Genomic DNA, 21,790 nt, shown 5'->3' on the forward strand with positions numbered 1-21,790 from the left:
ACCACTGTTACTATTCTTCACTTCCCTTTTTTTTAATAACACATGGTGAAGGTGATGGTCAATCTACCTTGTGCGATATCATAAACTGGAGTGTAACTTTTTAATTATGTTTTTAGGTCATTGTGTGGCTTTTCCTGATAAAGACGCAGTTTGCCTCAAAACATGCGTCAAAGATATTTAATTTTCTCTGCCACAACAAATGTTGTTTTTTGTATATGTAACTGTTTTTAGATTATTAAAACAATTTTGTTGCTGTATATGCAACTGCTATTTATTATTGAAAGTTTGTATGAATATAAGAATAAGATATGTAATAAGAGATTAAAATGTGCTATGAACTGTATTTTTAACATTGCAATAGATCCGTTTTTAATTTTAAATAATGTTCATTATTGTTTTTTATGCATTGATTGTTACACTCAGTTTTTTTTTAACTGTTTGCACTGGAAAGGCAAATATACTTAAAGATCTATGACAAGTAGAAATGTATAAATTGGCTAGGGATGTACATTACACTTGAAGAGTGTCCACTCTTTATTCCTGAAGGGGTGTGTGCTCAAAAGGTGTCAGCAAGGACCATGAATCCTTTGAATTTTAGTCTATCACACCATACTAAGGAGACATGACAGAAAGGTTAAACAGGTGTTTACAACCTGCAATGTGAGGGACTTGCAGACGGTTAGTAAGCGCTATAAAGTTTTAGCACAGCTAAGGCATAGGGTGTACAAGTAGTATTTCTACACTAAACGCATCTTACGGCAACAGAGTAGGGCAATTTACAACACAAATGGAGGTGGGAACTATATCACACTACTCATTTCACATATGCGCGCGGCCCAGCAATTTGGTTGAGACCGGGAGTACTTTTCATTAAGGAAAAGGAACAAATTGACCAACACAAATGTTACATCCTGCGTAAAGGGAGATTAGATGGCCACCCAATAGTCCTAGGAAGGTTATAGTCCCCTACCATTTATCAACCTGCCATTCTGGAAGTCTTATCATGGAAGCTGGCCGAGTAGGTGGATATACCTTAGTCCTGGGAGGTGGCTTTAACAATGTTCTTGATATAGACCTCACTCGCCAAACATGCTATAACAATGATATGTAAATCCCACTCTCCCCTACATTTCTCACATGGAAGCAAGTTGCAGCTTGTTGTGCGGAGGCTAGGTCAGGCTTTCCACAGGGAAGAAAAAAGGGGACTGCATAAACAGCCAATCACAACCCACTGAAATGCCCTAGTACCAGAGATCAAGAATTAAGGAAAAGATGATGAGCAACCACCCCTGAGCCTCTTCGCTTCCCCCTCGCTTCATGCACCCCAATGAGTACTGTACTTGTTCAGTCCATGATGCTCTTCTAACATCCCATTAACTTGTCTAATATTCCCAGTGACTAGGCTTAATATTAATGGAGCCCAAGCTCCCTTCAGAGCAATCAAGGGACACAGGTAGAGTGCAGCCCCGTACTGATTTTCAACCTACATTTATTTCCTACAATCTGAGTCATTCCAGGGGAGGGGGAGGGAATAAACAGAGTTTTCACAACTGGAGTTTGTTGTTGTCCTTCCATAGTACATTTTAAATGAATATAGCAATTTCCAATGTTAACTGGGCAGAGATTGCTTCACACATCTTAGTCAGGGTCTCTGGGTGGTATTCAGCAACACCATATATGTCACACGGATTCCTGTATGCTTCAGATATGGTCGTAGTGAAATGTGTATTGCTTCAGTATTTGTACCCCATGCATGGAAGTAATACAAAGTGAGTTTAATAACAAATAGGCAGTAAGGTCTACTGTAAGAAACTAGGCTGTTAGTTGAGAGGGGTGTGTAATAAACGCAGTCCTTATCAGGGTGTACCATAAACAAAACTTAATAAACCTGTGCTAAATACTCTGACAGTTTGGAACAAAGCAGTCAGGCATAACTTTGAGGAAATGTGTAAAGTATTTAAGCAGCACTCAATAAGCAATGAAATGAAAACATAACACAAGAAAAATCCCTAAATTAGCAAAATAGAGAATCTTTTAATAAATAAAATGTCAGAAAATCAGTAAAAATCCAATTAGTAGAAACAGAGTTATGGAGTTTTACAACCTTAAGGGAAAATAGCACCAGAAAGGTGTGAAGTGAGTACTGTGAGTATCTGGTCGCACCAGACTGGCATAAAGTCACAAATTCAGGCTGACTGCAATGGAGCACCTGTCGGGTATGGGACCAGGTATGAACCACTGGGAGTTATTAATTTTGCAATTGGTGTGGGGGCTTGTGGTGCTGTATTGCAAGGCTATGAATTTTGCTGCATCAGGATCATCAAGCATCTGACCTGTGGGTGCATGATGCTTCGATGCAAGGCCCTTGTGCCATCCTGCATCATTATGTGCCGGATCCAATGAAGCAGTCGATCAGCAGCTGTTGGATGCTGTGATGCAAGGTCTTGCTTCAGTCTGCATTGCGCTGCATTGGATCTGTTGAAGCCACCAATCAGGAGTTGCGAGATGCTGTGATGGGAAGCCCTGCAACGTTCTGCATTGCCCTACATCGGATTTGGTGAAACCTTTAGTTATGCAGGAAGGAGTACATTCTGACTCCAGCTAAGGGTCCAGAACCTGATGAATTGCATTTGATTTGAAAAGACAAGACTCACACCCACAGAGGCCAGCAGAGGGAATTACATGAGGACCAGTTGCATGGTCAGCAGGGAAGCAGCTGAAGCCACTGGAAGCTTGTTGTATCCCTGTATCTCAAACAAGAGGTCGGTCAACTAACCCTTGGAGTCACCTCTGGGGACCCTGGTTTCTTGTAAGCAAGTCCAGTCTTCCTTACACAGACAGCAGAGCAGCCCCTCTTCTGAATTTTCCATAGGTGCAGGAGTGTTCTGACGAGAGATACTGAGCGTACCATTTTTATGTGGGTATATGTGGAGTTCCTTCTCTTTTTTTACAGTTAAACTGGTCTGATCAGTTCTGCCCCTTCCCCTGTGTCTGGCTCCAAACTCTTTATGGAAACAAGGGGCAGGCAGGCTGAGGTGTCAGCTGCACTTGCCAGTGATAGGGCAGGCATCTTCAGAAGTCAGGAAGGTGGTGGGCATAGCCCTCAGGCTACCCTTAAAACTCAGAAAGGGTTGAGTGCAATCCGCAGGCCAACCTGCTCAGGAGAGGAACACCCTTCCCCACACCCAGAGCCCTTTTGTCCCTTATCTGGAAGAAATATATATCACACTGCAGGAGAGACATTATCAGTCATTTGGCACTGGACAAACCTAAAATTGGACTTTGCTATTAAAAGGTTTTTAAATTACAATTCAAATGAGGGAACAAAGTATTTTTCTATCTGCTGCCTAACTGAAGGTATTACTTATTAAGTATAAAAAAGTAACCCAGGGTTATTTTATGGGAGATGTAGCCTTGCTACAGAGAAGAATGACTTTAGAATGATTCTCTGTCAGGACAGGTAAAACTCAAATACACATGTCCTACTTTTAAATACCATGCACCCTGCCCTATGAGCCTTAGGGGTGGTTTATAAGTGTAAATAAGAGATGTTTATGCCTGGCAAAAGGTTTCTTTTGCCAGGTGGAAATGACAGTCTAAAACTGCATTAGAAGCTGCTGTGGCAGACCTGAGGCATGTTTTACAGTGCCACTTTAATGTGTGCAGTAATGAGACCTGGAAATGGCTCATAGTATTAAATTTACTGGCTCTAGGACATGTAGTACCATATATACTAGGGACTTATACGATAATTAATTGTGGCAAGTAGGTGTGTACCACTGTTACTTTGTTTAAAGGAAAGAGCACAGGCTCATGTTCACTGGTTAGCAGAGATAAACTACACAGAGTCCTAATGCCAACAAAAATAATAATATTAAAAAGGAAGGTTTATGCCAGTCCTAATGGGTTACTTTGGCATATCAAATTTGTAGTTTAAAACTACAATGTCCAGGCTACATTGGCAAGCCTGCGGTCATGCTTGCCCTGTCATTGTAGTTAGTGGCACAATGGGTGTTGCAGTCCACTAGTGACATTTAACTTACAGATTATGGGTACACCTTGCACCAACAATTCTAAACTCCAAAACGTTGGGCAGAAATGTTTATGCTTCCACCATGCAAGTGTACAATCTCAAAGTGCAATCAGCTAGGTGCTTAAACCCAAGTGTCAAACTGTCTTCCAACTCCCCAATTTACATATACCTAATATCTAAAGGGGGTGCACTCACTAAGTTAATTTCATTCTATGATTATTCGTCAACAAGTTCAAATAAAAATCATTTTGAAAGTTCATCATTCTGAGGCATTATTCTTGATCATGAATCATTTATTAAGGAAATACAGATGTAGTAGATTAAACAAAACATATTCTGTCTTTATTCTTCATTTCTAAATACAAACACTAATAGCTCAGCCAACACTGGGCCTGAAGTGCACATGTCCAGCCTAAGGGACTTCATTATTATTGATATCATAGAAAATGAAGTTCCTCTTTGTGTAAATTATATTTAGACGGTCAGGAATAACTATCTCCTAAAAATGTTGCCTTTAACTCTGGTATGGAAACCAACTGTATCATTACTTCCTTAATAAGGTAGAAATTCAAGGTCTCATTTAGATTTTGGCAGACAGGATACTCCAACATACATGTGGCAGATGCCCAGTTCTGCTGTACTACATTATAGCCTGCATATAGAATTTTATAATTTATTACATTGTGCTTTACACTTACATTCTTCTGTTTTCTAGCATACTCTTGGTTTTTGAAGTTCTGCAAAGCTGTTTAAATATTTTTCCTTTTATTTTCAGTCTTCTCACATTTTATTATGTCTTGGAAATATAATGAAAAAAAGGAAAATGCATTTCATTATTTGTTGTTAGGCATATTTCTGCTTGTTTATTTGTGGTGAGCATGAGAATTCTTTGTTAGTCTTAAAGTGTTGGTAAATAATATTTCAGGATGCAGTTATGTTAGAAATTGGGTTTCTGGGTGCCAGAGGTATGTACCCTGTTCCATGCAGGAACCACAATTGTAGTCAGGGTAAGTAAGATACAAACTAAATGTATACCTGTGCTCACCCTCTGGTAGCTTGGCACAAAGCAGTCAGGCTAAACTAAAGGGACAATGTGTAAAGGGGCAGATATACAAGCCCAAATGTGCCACTTTTGTGTCACTTTTCCCATGTTAAAAGTGACGCAAAAGTGACGCAAGGGGCTTGTAAATCTGACCCAAAGTATTTATGCACAACACACACAGTAAAACAGCGAAAACAGCACAAAAGGACTCCACACCAGTTTAGAAAATAGAGAATATTTTTAGGACCAAAACAACAACAATACAAGAAGTCAAGGTAAGAATTTTCAAAAATTAAATGTAAAAATAGTGCTTAGAAGCAAATAACACTCAAAGAATTAATTGGTCCCACTGGACTGGGACAAAGTCAATAGTTCAGGCTGACCGCAATGAAGCGCATCCAGATACAGGATTCACGCAGGGTCCTGTGAGGGAGGGTCAAGCCCCGAACCCGGGCACCTACCTGATGTTGCCCGCCCCGGAAAACAGGCGGAGCAGCGGTGCGAAGGGGAAGAGACAGGCAATCAAAGGGTTAAACCTTTGAACTCTCATTTGCAGGCAAACGGCGAGCCCGCCCAACAGGGGAATCAATCCACTGTCCAGGGCGGCCCAGAAAAGGAGGGCCCACAAGAATGGAAGAAGCTGAACAAGGAAGACGCCATGAGAAGACTCCAAGACCCGGAAGACACTGAGAAGGGACCTGGACACCGAAAGTGGGAGAAGAGGAGGAGTTTGTATCCAGTCCTAAACCGAAGATGGTGACACCGAGGGCATCACTCCAGAAGACTGGAGCAGTGGACACCTCCAGGAGAGTCCTGTGTGTAACCTGAGTGACCGGGAAGGAGTAAAAGGGAGGAGGGAGCGAGACTCTGTGTGAGAGGAAGGGAGGAGGGGAGGGGTAGAAAGGTAGCACACAAAAGCACCGTTACCTCTCCCCTGTGCAAGTGCCAGTGAATGTAGCCTGGTGTTGTGACATCCTTACTAGGTTATTTTTATTTTTATTTCTCTTTCTTTTCCCTCTTTATCTGCCTCTTGTGTGCTGTGCTCATTCGAGTTTTAGAGCTGGACCGGCTCTATGTTCAAAAAGTGAATTAAACAAATACCAAGAAAGGGCAAACTATGCTCAACAAATAGGAGTGCCAACTTGAACTCTCAGTATGTTAGATAGCCCGCATATTTGGGCTTAATAGGAAAGAACTGAATTGTTTTCTTTTATCTATTATGAGGGTTAGGTAAACCTCTATCGGTCTTCCCACTTTCTTTTCTCACTCCCAATGAAATCAGTCCTGGATCACCTCTTTTCTCAGTGTGGTGGAGGCCTTTACCAAAATAAAAAAAATAAAAACATAGAAAGGAAGTCCAAAATACTTACTGCCCTTTCTCCTATCTTTTGAGCCTCCTGGGGTTACGTCCTATATCAGTGACCCACCCTGTGAAAGGAAAAGATGAAGAAACAGGTCCTCTCTACAACCAAGCATCACTACAACAGTAAAAATAAACAAGTCAGCACAGCGACAAAACATCACTACAACAAAAGAAAAGAAAAAAACAGTTCTAAAACTATACAAACCTGCCCTATTGGTGTACTGTTCAATAAACTAGTCAAAATTGAGAACCTCATCAGGCCTATTAGATTCTGTTTCCGCCCATCCCTCCGACAGGTCAGCTGAGCAACTGGAGGTTAATCCTTGTCGCAGCACAAGTTTGTAAAGACGATCCTCAGACTAGTAGTGTAATTCAAGTACTTTATTGTACAACACTGGCACGGTATGAGCAGCAGGTGCCTGTGCCTCCGACCAGCTACGCCCGTAACCATTCACTCTTTCTTACATAATCCTGCCCCCACATTACGCTGCAAATTCCACCCATTTGCTCCTGTTTTAAGCCAGGGGGAGATATATCACCACACATCCCCCTCCTTCTAAATAAAACAAAGAATAAAATACATTAGATCATAGAATGAGAATAATGATACATAAGGAAGGAAATTCTAAGTAGGTTGCACACAGTTCTAAATTTTGCATAGCCACACATCCCCCTCCTTTAATGTAATAAAACAGAAAAAAATAACTAACATTTTTTACCATAATATAAAAGGAAAATGATGAAAATACATTAGAAAAAGATTCCACAACTAGAAAACATGTTTGTGTAATGTAAGTAAATAACAAGCAAACCTATTCACAAATATGGTCATCCAATCTGGTGGGTTTCTACCCTACTGTCCCAAACCTTTTAAATCTGCTATCTGTCCCAGCTCTACCTACTTCAGGAATAAAATTTGGATTGTCCATCCTTCCACTCATTTAATTTGTGATGGTATCTCGTGTCATATCCTTCTCTTCCTCTTCCATCCACCCATCACATACTTTCTGATCCTTTCTTTCCTCACTTACCACACTTTTATTTCACACCAACAAGGCACTGAAATGTCAAAACTTACCGTTGCTCAAAAAAGCAGCATTACAAAACAATTTATTTACCTTATGTGGTCTTCAAAACCTGTTCTGTCCACATCTTTAAACTCCTGTCCTCTTAACTCTTCCAATATCTCCTACCTGCAACTTAACGGATTTGCACCCGTGTTTGTTATCATAATACTCCTTGTATATTTATTTAGCTTTGTCAATGCATCCTTTCACCTCCTTTGGTTCCCAATTCACTCTCGTAGCATGCGGCATCCATCCAAGGATGTCCTTCATGAAAGCAGTGCTCCCTCTCATTATTTCGAAGGGACTATGTTCGTTACCCATTCTAATCCATTACATTTGGCTAACTGTATCACATTCTTTACCACACGATTAAAAAGTTCAACAGCTCTGTTCCCATCCGGGTGATAAAGTAAAGTGGCACTATGCTTTACTCTGTTGCATTTCAAGAATCTCTAAAATGCCTCAGCTACAAATTATGCTCCATTATTGGTGATCACCAATTAGTCAAACCTTCCCTTTCAAAAATTACCTCCATTACTACTGCGCTTACATTGACCTGTTCTACCACCTCAGCTTCTGGCCACTTCGAAAAATGGTCCAAAGCAACAACAAGATACTTTTGCACCGGTCCATCCCAAATTGGACCTGTAATGTCCACACTCAACTTTTCCCAGGGCATCCCTGGTGCCCTAATAGGACATAATGGTAGTCTTAATGTAACCTTACTCTTATCAGCATTTTCGCATTGCATGCACTCCCGGATCTTCCTTTTGGTGGATAACCCCATACCAGGCCACCAATACAACTCCTTCAAGCGATTTTTAGTTTTGGTAATACCTAAATGTCCCTCATGACACAAGTCCATAATTCTACTTCTTAGCTTTTCTGGTGGTACAATTCTGCCATTCCTCAAAATCTTATTATCCTCCACCGACAGTTCCTGCCTGAGCTCCCAAAATACCTTCAACCCTCAAGGAGCATTATTCTTAGTGGGCTATCTTCCAGTGACCCAAGTCTTAACTTCTGTCAACTCTTGGTCTTCTTTATACGGTTGACTCAATTCTTCTGGTGGAATCATCTTTGCTCCTTCGTTCAAGCATGCCACACTGAATTGTTCAATATCTTCATCCTGTATCTCTGTCTCAGGAAGAGGCAACCTACTCAAAAAAACTTTCACTTAATTACGCACTACAGGCATGTACTGGACACTGTATTGAAAATCAAAAACCTTGACTGATAATCTCACCAACCTGAGTGAAGCCTTATACAATCCCTTGTTAGACAACACCTTGGTGAGGAGCTTATGATCACTCCTAAGCAATACATGACGTACCCAAATAAATGGCCTGTAGTGGTCTAACCCACACACACATGCTGGTGCCTCATGCTCTTTTTCCGAATATTTCTCTTCGGTAGCTTAAGTGAGCGGGAACCAAAAGCTACAATGCATTCTTCTCCAGCATCATTCCTCTGGGTGAGGACTGCGCCAATACCTTTTCTACTCGCAACCGTTGTGACAATTGACTTCAATGCAGGATCAAATCCCTGCAGAGGTATAGCCATACACATTTCATTCTTAATAGATATTAATTCTTCTTGGCATTCATTCAACCACACAAATTTATATTTGTTCTTTAAAAGCTGCCTTATGTTGTAGGTTTTGCTGGAAAGACTTTCAATGAATTTAGAGTAAACCTCAACTAGGCCTAAAAAGGCTCCTATATCATCCTTGCTCCATGGCACTGGAGATTTCTCTACAGTCTCTAGTAATTCCATTTGGGGTTTGATACTCTCCACTGACACTTCATGACCTAAATATGTCACCTTATGTTGTGCAAACTTACATTTTTTTTCTCTGCAGTGAGTCCCTTATCTCTCAAAACGTTCATCACTTTTTTAACAGTAGCATCATAGTCTTATTTAGTTTTTCCATCACAAGTATGTCATCCTGAAAAAATATGACACGGCACTCCTCATTAAACAGTTCAAGCATTATATGTTTAAACATCGCGGAAGCAGATTTCAACCCAAACGGTACTCTTCTGAATCTAAAACACCAGAAAGATGTTACAAATGTGGTCAGGCTTCTACCTTTTCTGTGTAAAGGGACCTGGTGGTATGCTGCAGTGAGATCTATTGCCGTGAACCACCGTACCACTTTTGTAAAAGAAAGCATCTCCCTTATTTTTGGTAACGAAAACTGGTCCACAATGACACTCCTGTTTAGGTCCCGCAAGTCTGCACATAACCTGAGCATTCTGTTGGCCTTCTTGGCAATTACTAAAGGTGATACCCACTCCGCTGCCTCTACTTTCTCAATAACACCTTCCATACATAATTTATCCAGTTCACTCTTGATTTTTTCCCTCAAATCTAAAAGGATACCCCCTACTTTGTGCACTTGTGGTACTGCATATTTCTTAAGCACAACTATATGTTGGAAACCCTTCAACTCGCCAATAGCTCCCGTGAACACTTCGGGGTACATTTTAAGAATTTCACGTTCCATTACACCTTGTTGTACCACCATTACTGATTCTGGATTGTTACGGTCTAAAATTATTTCCAACTCTCCCTGATCTCCCCAGTCAAGAACAGATGGCCCTGTTGCAGCTACAAACAGTTTGAACCTAGCCTCTCTGTCCTTGAATGCAAATTCAACACTTTCACCCCCAACATTTTAGTGTCCTCTATGGTGAATGTCTTGGGACACACCTCCGTGGATTCCAGCACATTTCCCAAAACAGGAACAAACTTCTACTTCCAAACCCTCTCATTAACATTTGTATAGGGTGAACCTGAATCAACTGTAACTGTAATCAGTACCCTCCTACAACAATTTCCCACTTGGGCTTTTTCCTACGTTGTTCTCCCATATTGGAAACTCCATTGTCTATATTCATAATCCACAAATTAACATAATCATCATCAGTAGACTCGTCAGAATCCGTTGAGGAATCCTGTGTAAGAATGTTCACTTCCTTTGCGTTCCCTTTCTCCAATCTGCACACGTTTTGGAAATGACCCACGAGGCCATAATGTGAAAATTTTTGGTCCTTGCAGGGCACTTCTTATCGTTAGCTAAATGCCCTTTGTTACCGCATCTACAACACCTACCACTGAATGTAAAACGATCAAACTGTTCAAAAGTGTTTTCCTTCTTTCATACCCTTTTTTCTCTCCAATTTCACACTACTTTTGAACGTATCCTTTGTCCGCAATTTAGCTACCACTCCTTTCTCCATTTCATGACATACTTTTTCCCCTTTCTGTGGGACGACTGCTCTGGCACATCTACCAGTCAATTCCGCTTTCTTCACCACATTTATCACATCCTGTAGGGATGACTCCCCCATTGTCCAAAGTTTATCTGGAATGTTGGAATTTGAGAAACTCATAATAATTTGGTCCCTTATCAACTCATCCTGAAGATTGTCAAATCTACATATTAAGGCCATGTTTTTCAAAGTAGCCACATAATCCTCCACTGACTCGTCCTTCTCTTGCCTCCTCCGAAAAAATGTATATTGATCTACCGATACAAATACTGTGGGATTGAAGTACCTGTCTAAATCCTCAATCGCATGTTCATACACATTTCCGTGGTCTTCTTGTCTGACTTTCTTTTGTATGCTGTTGTAAATTTTCAACCCTCCTGTACCCAAACAATGTCGTAGAATTTTCTCCATCTTAACCGGTGTTAATTTCTCATCAATGAAAATTTTTAAAATATAGTTCGCAAAATGCTCCTTCCATTCATTCCATTTTAAGATAGGTTCCCCTTTGCCTGCCAAGAACGCTTGCAGTGGAGACCGTTCCAAACGTTGCCAGAAGCCATAGTATTCAATAGGGAAGTGTATAGAAAGCTTTAAAAAACTATTAATGAGTCAATACAATGTGCTAAATATAAATATATGATGTTCCTCTATTTATCTCTATGTTATGTAAGATGCAAAGAGCCTGAATGAAGTACAGAGAATTTAATTTAACCAATGGCAGAGCTTCCAAAGCATGCCTGTTGTTGTATTTATTGTGAACTTGACAGGCATAAACTAAGCATGCCTATCACTGGTATACACTCCATATACGACTTGTTAACACTTGTTAATTATTAAAGCCGTGCCTGTTGCTGTGTAAACGATAATTGACAGGCGTAGATAGAACATTCTTTAAACTCTTTTTTTTGTTAAAGCGTTCCCGTCACTGTGTAGACAGTCACTGACAGGCGTAATTAAAGCATGCCCATCACTGACTCAACTGTGTAACTTTCCCAAAATATGGCTGCTGTACTTAGCCCATCGTGTATCATCATGATGACGTGCACATTCCAGCCACCACACGTGCCTCAGGAACTGACGCCAGCCTCAGGCGCTTTACACACCGCATCATTCACATCACGCCTTGCCTTGCGCATTCCTTGCCTCATGCGGCAACACTTTGCTTGCCAGACTAGACCAACCGTCACCAGTACTTATGAGGTAAATTTGACATGTTTTATTTTACCTCATAGGATACACGGACCTTCTGATTGTAGTATCAGTGCTGGTCTTTCTTTCAAAAGCACCATGTCAAACGGTAGCGTTGAGCAAACTTGACTCCATTTCAGTGCCCCTCTTATCTATCTGCATGGGTATGCCGTGCCAGCCTAGTTCCGCTTATCGCCATTTCTGTAAAGACGATCCTCAGATTAGTAGTGTAATTCAAGTACTTTATTGTACAATACTGGCACGGTAGAAGCAGCAGGTGCCTGTGCCTCCGACCAGCTTCCCCCTTAATCATTCACTCCTTCCTATGTAATCCTACCCCCACATTCCACTGCACCTTCCACCCACGTGCTCCTGTTCCTAAGACAGGGGAGGATATATCACCACACAGATGTGTCAATGATCCCCACCCAGATGGGGTGTTGTGACGGATTTCTCCATGCAACTGCAGTGATGCATCAGTTCCATTGAGCACAGTACTGGTTCAAAGTACTGCAGTTCTGAAGGCGAGGCGCTGGGTTAATCTATACTGGAGTGGTGATGCGTCGATATTCTCCATGCAGTGGCAGTGATGCATTGGTACCGAAGCAGTGCTTCCGGAGGTCATGCAATAGTTCCAAATACAAATCAATAATATAGTCCCTACAACAGCAGTTATGCATTGATCTCGATCTCACAGTTGGAGATGTGCCAGTCTGAGCGATACAACAGCTTTGATGTACTGGTTCTGGCAGATGCAGCACTTTAAACTCACTTCCATGGGCCCTGATCTTGATTGGCACTATTTTGCAGAATAAGACTTGCAGCAAGTAAAGCCCCAGTGCTGAGTTGTTGATGAAGGTGAATTCTTAGATATCCCTGAGACTTGAGCAACAGGAAGCAAGCCAACAAGCTCTTGGAGAGTACTGAGGTTCTGCGATGTAGAGATGCAAGCCCAGTCCTTCTTACTCCCGGGCATAAAACAGCAGGCAGCAGTCTAACACAGCAAGCAGTTCAGGAAAGTGGAAGTCCCTCCTGGCAGCACAGCAGTCCTTCTTCCTAGATTGCCCTTAGTTCCAGAAGTGTTCTGTTTTAGTGGTGTCAGAGGTCCAGTACTTATACCCAGTTGGGTCTTTGAAGTAGGGACACTTCAAAGAGATGCTTTGTAGTGCACAGAACCCTTCCTTTTCTGCCCTGGCTCCAGGCTCACTCCAGGAAGGTATGAAAACTTTTGTGTGGGGATAGACCACAGCCCTTTCAGTTGTAAAATATAATCTCCTCTCGCCCATCCTAATCAGAATGGCCCATCAACAGATGGCTACTCAGTCACACCTACCCTTCCTTTGTGTATGGCTGTCTTGAGGGAATGCAGGAAGTCAGCTGTCACCCACCCCAAATATGTATTCCAGAGACAGGCAGAAGGCACCAAACGGTTTAAGTAAGAAAAGGCCAACTTTCTATAAAGACATTTTCAGAACTGTAATTTAAAAACCTACTTCACCGTAAGTTGTGTTTTTAGATTTTGAGTCCAGAGACACCAAAACTGGGTGTCCCATCTCTTCCCAATTGGAAAATACACATATAAAATGTAATAGGGCAATCCCAATGAAATCCTATAGGAGAGATAGCTCTTGAACTAGTAAAAAACAAAATTAAGAGTATTATAAATGGGGTTTCTGGTTGGCAGAGTATGCACCCTGTCCAATCAGGAGCCACAATCCTAGTCACTACATAACCTATATTATCCTGTGCTCAGCCTGCAGTAGCTTGGCATAGAGCAATTAGGCTTAACTTAAGAGGCAATGTGTAAAATATGTATGCAACACTTTAACAATAAAACAGTGAATGCACCATAAAAAGGCTCCACAACAGTTAGAAAAATAAAGTATGACTTTATAAATAAAACAAGACAGAAACAATGAAAATCCAATATGTAGAAGTTGAGATATGAATAGTGACAGAATAAATGTCCCAGTAGTGCTTAGAAGCAAATAGCACTGAAAAGGTTAACCGGTCATGCCAGACAAGGACAAAGTCAAGAGTTCAGGTCAATTGGGAAGGGGAGCGGCCCTGATACAGGAAACTACTTGGGTCTGCTGAACAAAAGTACCTTGATCCTAGGTTCAAGTCGACAGAGGTGGGGTTCAGCTGAGTGATGCTTTGGTGAAATCCAATATTTACAACAAGGGGTGGTGATGGACAGAGTCTCTGAATTAAGCAGAATACTCTCACCCAGTCAAGAGATCAGGGCTAGATCCAACACCGTTTTTTAGCTCATTGCACCATCCCAGTTTCAGAACCTGGCTGTATGCAAATTAGTCTGTCCCTGGCCCAGTGCATCATGGGAACAGGGCAGACCAGACTACAAAAGCCAATTCTTACACTGGGAAGGAAACAAGCTTCCGGGGACCGGTTTCTGGCATTTCAGCCGTCTTCGGCCCGGCTTGCTTGAATCCTGATGGTGCAATGAGCAAGGGACTCACATCTGAGTATACCCTTCCACGCTTAGGGTGGACAAAAATATTTACAACAAGGGGTGGTGATGGACAGAGTCTCTGAATTAAGCAGAATACTCTCACCCAGTCAAGAGATCAGGGCTAGATCCAACACCGTTTTTTAGCTCATTGCACCATCCCAGTTTCAGAACCTGGCTGTATGCAAATTAGTCTGTCCCTGGCCCAGTGCATCATGGGAACAGGGCAGACCAGACTACAAAAGCCAATTCAGAAACAATGAAAATCCAATATGTAGAAGTTGAGATATGAATAGTGACGGAATAAATGTCCCAGTAGTGCTTAGAAGCAAATAGCACTGAAAAGGTTAACCGGTCATGCCAGACAAGGACAAAGTCAAGAGTTCAGGTCAATTGGGAAGGGGAGCGGCCCTGATACAGGAAACTACTTGGGTCTGCTGAACAAAAGTACCTTGATCCTAGGTTCAAGTCGACAGAGGTGGGGTTCAGCTGAGTGATGCTTTGGTGAAATCCAAGGCAGCAGCCTCGATGAGATGAGGTCTGTGAGTGAAGCGTCAGTCCGGGAGTGCAACAGTTCTGAGTGTGATGTGGCGGCTCTGGGTACAATAATCCAATTACAGTGCCAGCCTACGGTACGTCGGTAACACTGCAGCAGACCCCTAGGTCTACATCCAAGGGTCCAGGACTGGGTTGGCACCTCTTGGAAGGACAGACTTACCAGCAGATGAGCCATGGGGTTGGAAAAGGAGAATTCTAACTGTTTTGTGTTCCTGAGACGTAGGCAACAGGAGGAAAGCCTGCAAGACTTAGAGTCACTTTGGGTTCAAGCGATACAGGTTCAGTCCTTCTCACCCATAAAGTGAGAGATCGGCAGCAGCAGGGCAACAGAGCAAGGCAAGAGTTTAGCAAAAAGCAGATCCAGCAGAGTGGCAGTCCACTAACAGCACAGTGGTTCCTCTTCGTCCTGTTAGAGTGGTCACAGGTCCAGAAGTGTAATGCTTTGGTAGCATCAGAGACCCAGTACTTACACCCAAATGTGCCTTTGAAGTGGGGGTGACTTAAAAGAAGGGTCTCTGATGTACAAAAGGTCCATTCTTCTCAGCCCTGGCTCCAGACTAATAGTGGGGGTGATACGCCCTTTGTGTGGGGTCTGGCCACTGCCTATTGAATTGTAAGTGTCAGTCATTCAATCCCTTCCTACCCAGGAAGAGCCTTCAGAATACAAAATGTATGTTTATGAGTATGCAGACACACATAGCCTTCCTGTATTTGTGGATGTCTAGATGGAATTTAAAAAGTGTAGCTGTCACCCAACCCAGACGTGTATTGGACGCAGGGTGCAAGGCACACAGAGCTAAGAGCAGAGAAATGCCTACTTTCTAAAAATATATAACAGGTAAGGTACCAACAATTGATTTAATTTAGTCTGAGATATTACTGGTTTATCAAATATTAAAGGTGTCTAGCCATGACATGATAAATGAATTAATTTGAAGTATTTGACTGCTTTTATCATGAAATAAATTTAAAAAAATGGGTAAAAAGCTTCTTTTTAGGAATACATCCAACCAGAAAAGGTACGGGGGTCACATGAATATTCTCACAAACAATAATGACAGGTTTTGTAATTATTATTACCAATAAAAATTAACTAATCATTAATGTATGGAAACTCATTTCCCGTATTATCAACAACAGAGTATGTCCCAAGCATACAACTAAAAACTCATGAATTAAATGTAACAATCACTAAAAGGAAAAGTTGGTTCAAGTGAAGATTCAAGACCCCTACCCAGTGAATTGCTCTCTGTTCTTGTAAAGTAATACACTTCTAATATATGTGGAACAGAAGATATAGATGGCATTAGAGTTAAGCGAGTTTCAGGGAGAAACGATTATGATAAACCTAAAAAGAAGATTTACAACCGTTTGTTTGAATTTATTTCATGATCAAAAAAGTCAAACACTTTGTATTAAATAATTTTGATGTCATGACTTTGATAAACTAGTAATAGGTCAGACTGAATTAAATTCCTTGTTGGCACCTGACCTGTTATATATTTAAATACCCAAGCCCACAAGCATATATTGGGCTGTCCAATTTATGTGAACTTTCTAAAAGTTGCATTTCTAAAATAGTAATGTTAAATTCAAGTTTACCAGCAAAGAGGTGTTGTCATTACCATTCCAAAGATATAAAACATAACCCAGCTACTACTTTCTGATAAGGAATTACAGCTTCAAAGTGTGTTAATGAATTCCCTATGTTACACTATGAGAGGAGTAGGCCTCACATTAGTAAAAACAGATTGATCTGTTTGTCACTACCAGGACATGTAAAACTTAAGAATACATGTACCACCTTTTTCTTACACCGGACCCTTCCACTAGGGCTACTTAGGGCCTACCTTAGGGGTGACTCAGCTGTAAGTAAAGGGGAGTTTAAGGCTTAGCAAGCAGTTTTAAATGCCAAGAGGAAGTGGCAGTTAACTGTACATGCAGGTCCTGCAATGGCAGGCTTGAGACACGGTTAAGGGCTTACTTACGTGGGGGGCTCAATCAGTGATGCAGGTCCAGTAGTAGGATTTAATTTTCAGGCCCAGGGCACATGTAGTGCACTTTACCAGGGACTTATAGGTAAAATATTCATGCCAAATGGGGATGAACCAACTTTATTATGTTAGGGGGAGAGTGAACAAGCACTTTAGCACTGTTTAGCAGTGGTAAAGTTAGCAGACTCCTAAAGCCAGCAAAAATGACGTTAGAAAAATGGAGGGAGGGAGGCAGGCAAAAAGTTAGGTGATGACCATTCTAAGGCTGTCAGGTATAACAAAGAGTATTTTACTACCAGGACATGTAAAATTTTAAAGTACATGTCCAACTTTTTATTTCTACCCAGGACACAAACGGAGCCACATAGAAGGAGAATTAATCCTTTTACAAACCCTAATTAGAAAAGGGATCCATGCTGGGGCAACCATCACCTATTAACCCCTTCCATGCTGATGACGAGCTGGGCTCGTCATCAGGTAGCCTCCTCGCACGCTGATGATGAGCCCAGCTCGTCACGTAAAGTGCGCTTTTCAAAATCTCAGCGTATGGGCGGAATTCTGCCCGCACGCATGTGGTTAAGGAGCACCAAAAACGCTAAACTAGTCTATGGACATCGGTCCCCATCAAGAGGGTATATAATCTTTAAATATCCTTTTAATTTACTATGGGATCATGGGCTGTGACACTGGTGAACCCAAACCTTCTGCCACTGGCAATACTTACTGGCTTCCAGTTCGTTTTACGATCGTCAAAATTCTGTGTCAAATATTTGAATAGGACAGAGGGAGGTAGATGCCCCCTAGGATTCTACAAGACTTCCTGAGGTTCAGACCCATGATGCATTGCCGTTGATCACAATAAAAGGTGGTCTAAACTGTTCCAGGTTTTTATCTATTATCTGTGAGAGTTACAAATGACTCAGTCTTGAAAAAGATAGTTTTAAAAAAGGCACCATCGAAACGTGTCGAAGCTTGATAAATTGAACCCAATCTGTGAGAAATCTGGGACCTTTTTGACTGCTCATTATTTAGTTGCTAAATGAAATAATCACGGATGTGTTCACTCAATGACATAGTCTCCGGTCTTTCATGTGTACTCTCCATGTTTTTTATGTATATGTGTTATTAATTAATTTTATATGTTTTTAATATGTTTCTTGATGAGATTTAGAAGCAACCGAGTTATTGTATATCTATGTACTGTTAAGCATATGCTTTTTTTTAACAAAGAAATAAATTGAAAATATTTTCTTAAAACTTCTGTCTCGTAGTCAATAGGAAAAGGGTTGGAATTATACTGTCCGCTCAATGTATGTGGAAAGTTTGAATGCAGGTCAGTGCGTCGTAAAGTAGTATATTTAGTCAATAGTATTGAAATAGCATTTTCTCCAAAGGAAACACTTTGCTCTCACAACTTTTTAAATACACTGCACCCAGCCCATGGGCTGTCCAGGGCCTACCTAACAGGTGACTGATATGTAATAAAAAGGAAGGTTTGGGCAAGCAAGTAGGTTAACTTGCCAGGTTGAAATGGCAGTTTAAAACTGAATCCACAGGCTTTGCAGTGGCAGGCCGGAGACATGTTTCAAGGGCTACTTTAGTGGGAGGCACAAACAATGCTGCAGGCCCACTAGTAGCATTTGCCCTGGGCACATGTCACGCATTTACTAGTGACTTAGAAGTAAATCAAATTAGTGAATTCAGGGTAAACCAATGTTACTACATTTTAGGTAAAGAGCACAAGTACTTTAGCACTAGTTAGCAATGAAAAGGTGAACAGATACCTAAAGCCAGCAAAAACAAATTCAGCAAAAAGGGTTGGAGGAAGGTAAAAGGTTTGAGATGAACCTGCAGAGAGGGCCATTTCCAACAAGTCCAGTTCCTCATGCAGGTCAGTTTCAAAGGTGCTTGAGGGCTGGCATGCAGGAATGGTGATGGTGTCCTTTGCTGTGGGCTAGACTGTGAAGCAGTTTGCATTTTTGAAAAAGAAAGGTATCCCGAGCACTCCAATTTAGTCAGAATGCGCCACGGTTTAATCCATCACCGTTCTTTAGCCCACTCTGCCACCCCAGTTCAGACATGGCCATATGCAAATCAGTCTGACCCTGTGCCTTATGGGAACAGTCCAGCCCGAACTGCCAAGCCATGCCTTCCCTGGACGGGAAACAAGCTTCCGAGGACCGATTTCTGGCATTTCAGCCGTCTTCAGCCCGGCTTGCTTGAATCCAGTGGCAAAGTGATCAAGGGACTCACGTCTGAGCTTACCCTGGCAACTTATGGCGAATAAAGTGGTACAAAAGGGGGTGGTGATGGATGGAGCATCTGAACCAATCAAACACTCACACCCAGTCAACAGATCTGGGTTTAATCCATCACCGTTCTTTAGCCCACTCTGCCACCCCTGTTCAGACATGGCCATATGCAAATCAGTCTGACCCTGTGCCTCATGGGAACAGTCCAGCCCGAACTGCCAAGCCATGCCTTCCCTGGACCGGAAACAAGCTTCCGAGGACTGGGTTCTGGCATTTCAGCCATCTTCAGCCCGGATTGCTAGAATTCAGTGGCAAAGTGAGCAAGGGACTCACGTCTGAGCATACCCTGGCAACTTATGGCGAACAAAGTGGTACAAAAGGGGGTGTTGATGGACGGAGCATCTGAACCAATCAAACACTCACACCCAGTCAGCAGATCTGGGGTTAATCCATCACCGTTCTTTAGCCCACTCTGCCACCCCAGTTCAGACATGGCCATATGCTGGCTGAAGACGGCTGATAGACAGAAACCGGTCCTAGGATGCTTGATTCCGGTCCAGGGAAGACATGGCTTGGCAGTTCGGGCTGGACTGTTCCCATGAGGCACAGGGTCAAGGCTGATTTGCACATGGCCATGTCTGAACTGGGGTGGTGTGGTGAGCAAAAAAAACGATGGATTTAGGCCCAGATCTCTGTACTGGAGTGAATGTATTACATTGATCTGCATTCTGTCCATCAATTTTTTTTTTGCATTTGTCACCCCGAGTGGGACGGGTATGCTCAGACGTGAGTCCCGTGCTCTCCACGCCACTGGAGTCAAGCTACTCTGGCTGAAGACGGCTGATAGCCAGAAACCGGTCCTAGGATGCTTGATTCCGGTCCAGGAAAGACATGGCTTGGCAGTTCGGGCTGGACTGTTCCCATGAGGCACAAGGTCAATGCTGATTTGCATATGGCCATGTCTGAACTGGGGTGGTGTGGTGAGCAAAAAAACGATGGATTTAGGCCCAGATCTCTGTACTGGGGTGAATGTATGACATTGATCTGCATTCTGTCCATCAATTGTTTTTTTTTACTAGTGGGCCTGCAGCACTTGTTCTGCCACCCACTTGCATAGCCTTGCAAAACTGTTTCAGGTGTGCCATTGAGGGCTTTGTGTACCGTTTAAAACTGCCATTTTGACCAGGCAAAATAAGCCCTTTGCCAGGCCCAAACCTTCCATTTTAATACATAAATGTCATCCTTAGGGTAGACCCTAAACAGCCCCCAGGGCAGGGTGCAATATATTTAACAAAAAGGACATCTACTGTTACGTTTTCCATACTCAGCAAAATGCTTAAATTCATTTCACTATTGCAAGACCTATCTCTCCCATAGGATAACATTGGAGCTACTTTATTGCATTCAATAAGAATATCTTCGAAATGGAAGCAAGTAAACAATTCATACTTTGTGTATTTATGTATTGTTTTAAAAATCCTCTTTGATGTTAAAGTTGGATTTTGAAGTTCAATTTTGAAAAAAAAACTTTTGAAAGTTTCCATTTTTCTGCCTTTGCCATTTATAGTGCCTGAAGCCTGTCTCTGGGTCACATGACTAGATGTAGTTGGCAGTTGGTTGTTGTGTATTTCTACTAGATAGCCACACACAATAGAGAGCTTAGGTATGCCTGGATGAGCCATCACTGGAATGATGGGAGTGGCTGCTAGGCTCAACCCCACTTACACTTAAATAGGCTGTGCCCTGCCTTTACACAAAGGATTACACTGAAACCTTGTCCTCCGTCAATCTGTTGTTGACAACCTCGTCTTTGGATCCAGCCAGCAGCCTTGCCCCACTGAGGACACTACCTTCTTGAAATGTTTCCAAGTCTAAAGGTAACTTTCCAACCAGGACCAATCTGACCTGTGTATCTGACCCGCACTCAATCGCAGTCAACCTAACACCTTATTCTTGTCCCGGTCTAGCATGACCAGTTGCCTGTGATTGGTGTTTTGCACTTTTTGTAGCTATTCCTAAGTAAAACTTTAAAAACTCATATCTCTAGTACCCTATTGGAGTTTTGTTATTTCTGTGTGATTTTGTTCGATAAATTTTTCCAAATTGTCATAAATTAGAGTGGGGTTTTTATTGTGCTGTTTCTTCGACTTCTTAACTGCTTAGTTATTTAAAAGTGCTAAACATTTTCCTTAAGTTACACCTGTCTGAGCAGGTTTAAATGACTGAAACCTTTATTGAACCTAACTAGAATAGAGACCCTAATTCTTGGGGTGGGAAACTATCCACCCAGACAATCCACTTTCTCTCAGGTAGGTATTTATTTAGGTATTACCACATATGGAAGATGCTAAATAAATTGTTACATATATGTGTATATACGTTCACCCCTGTCACCCCCTACGACAACATAGATATATTCCAGGACGCAGTTGTGAAGCAAGTAAAGGCACTACATGTGAAAACTTTGAAAGTTAACTACAGCAAACATCAGGGCAACAATAATTACCAGAGATTGGTTAAAAAGATCAAAGCGAATGGGACTGTG

This window comes from Lissotriton helveticus, chromosome 8, assembly GCF_964261635.1.
Source record: "Lissotriton helveticus chromosome 8, aLisHel1.1, whole genome shotgun sequence".
Classification (NCBI taxonomy): Eukaryota; Metazoa; Chordata; class Amphibia; order Caudata; family Salamandridae; genus Lissotriton; species Lissotriton helveticus.